Here is a 2,500-nt window from a genome sequence, read left to right as displayed (position 1 = left end):
CGGGCGTGGGATTCTCCAGCTATTATAATAACATTGAAGGCAATTTGTTGGTTGAAAAACAGAGTCGTGTTTGTCAAAAAACATGAAGTAGCTCCGTGCGGACGCTGTTCGGCGAGGAAGCGATCGCAGTGCCGAAGCACGACGGGTTGGAAAAACTGAGCAAACCAACAAAGAGAGCGACCTCTGCGGCGCCTGGCGCTGTGGTTTGCACGGTGCCTTGTACCTCCCCGCGGCCGCCGAAGATCACGGCCGTCGCCTCCGCCCGCTGACGGCAAATCGTACACATGTGGTTTTGTACGCGCAAACGCGGCCGACGATCCCACCGTTCCATCCCATAATTACGCTTTCCCGTCCCTCTGTTTTCTGCTGGGACGTCGTCGCTCACCACAAAGCCCCCACAAAGGCGCTCAGATGCTGCCGGCGGCTGTGTCTTTTTCTTCAGGCGAGCCGCGGTCTACGCGTCGACGGGATTCAGGGTCTGTCCTGCTGAACTGTGGCCGAGCGACGAACAAGCGGGAGCGATGGAGCCTCTGTGATGTTAACCTCTACGGTATGATGATAACCTCTACGGTATGATGATAACCTCTACGGCATGATGTTAACCTCTACGGTATAATTTTAACACTGACACATAGAAGCAAGGAGGCGAGTCTCAATGGAACTCATCCATGGGAAATGGGGATGCTGAACGGGAGTGTACAATTATGTGATACTTTATGCTTGTGTCTATCCTTCTATATATCCATCTATCCATCTATCTATCTATCTATCTATCCATCTATCCATCTACCCATCTATCCATCTATCTATCTATCTATCTGGAGAGAGGCTGGTCCTCTCACATCTGAAAGCCTGCCTGCCCCCTTCACTGGACCCGTACCAATTTGCCTACCGACGCAACCGATCAACAGAGGATGCTATCTCCACGGTGCTCCATCTAGCACTCACCCACCTGGATAGCCCCAAAACATATGTTAGAATGCTGTTTATTGACTTTAGTTCTGCATTCAACACTGTGATCCCCTCCAAGCTGATCTCCAAGCTCAGCCAGCTTGGCATCAGCAACTCACTCTGCAACTGGATTATGGACAGACCCCCTTACTAACAGACCCCAGGCTGTTAAATTGGGGAGTCTCTCCTCCTCCACTATTACCCTGAACACTGGCGTGCCGCAGGGTTGGGTGTTGAGCCCTCTGCCCTACTCTCTCGTCACTCACGACTGCGCCCTGTTTATGGCTCCAATAGGCAAGCAAGGCACTACACAGAGTAGTGAACTCTGCCCAGAGGACTATTGGCTGTATATGCACAACACATACCATGACCTCTGCTTAAACAAAGCCAAATCCATTGTCAAGGATGACACCCACCCTAACCGTGGACTTTTCACCCTCTCCCATCTGGCAAGCGATACAGGAGCCTGTGCTCCCACACCAGCAGGCTCAAGTACAGCTTCTTTCCAGAGGATGTAACACTGTTGAATAACCCCCACCCCCCCCTCTAGTACTGGACTATTAAACGGTTACCTGTTTACCTGTTGTTACCTGCTTACCTGTTGCTACCTGCTGACCTGTTGCATCTCACTTTCTGCAATGTTCACCTGTTTACACTTACTGCCTTGCACTGTATAACTGTTTACACTTACTGCCTTGCACTGTATAACTGTTTACACTTACTACTGCACTGTTTCATCGATTGCCCTTGCACTGCTATCACCTAAAAAACTGTACAATCCTTTTTTTAACTTAGCTTTTTTTAAATATTCCATAACCTGACCAAAAACTGCACAATATACATAGATGTACTGCATGTAGATATATATAGTATTTATATAAAATGTCTATTTATACTCTCTGTACATAATCCCCCTCTACTCCTGACAAACCTGTATTTATAACCTTACACTGTTGTACATAATACATCTCTTTTGCCTTCATAACTGCACAGAAACACTGTACTCATATAGCACTTTGGTATTTAAATGCTTCTTTTACACTTCCGGTTAGATGTCAACTGCATTTCATTGGTTCTGTACCTGTACTCTGCTAGTGACAATAAAGTTGAATCTAATCTAATCTTATCTATCTATCTATCTATCTATCTATCTATCTATCTATCTATCTATCTATCTATCCATCCATCCATCCATCCATCCATATAAAATAATTGGTTTGTGCTATTTTTAAGCTTGGCCGGCTGCAGAGCTTTTATTCTGCTTTGATGCTAAAATAGGGCAGGAGTAAAGACAGATTTGCCTTAAAATGCACGGGTATGTGAATGTGTGCGTGCGTGCACGTGTGTGTGTGTACGTTCACCTGTGTGGGTGTATAGAAAAGTGTGTTAATTCCCTGTTGAATGTTGGCAGCGCGGCAGGTCAATAAACACTTTATTTAATGAAGTTCATCTGAGTGACGGGCGTTACAGCGCGGACCTGCACTCTCCCCAGGTCACCCCCCTCGCCCCCACCCTGGGGGACTCATAAAGCAACGCACGCTGCACACTT

The sequence above is a fragment of the Zeus faber genome (genome assembly GCF_960531495.2).
Source record: "Zeus faber genome assembly, chromosome: 19".
In the NCBI taxonomy this organism is placed as follows: domain Eukaryota; kingdom Metazoa; phylum Chordata; class Actinopteri; order Zeiformes; family Zeidae; genus Zeus; species Zeus faber.
The sequence above is the reverse complement of the archived record's forward strand: the minus strand, read 5'-3'. Positions refer to the sequence as shown.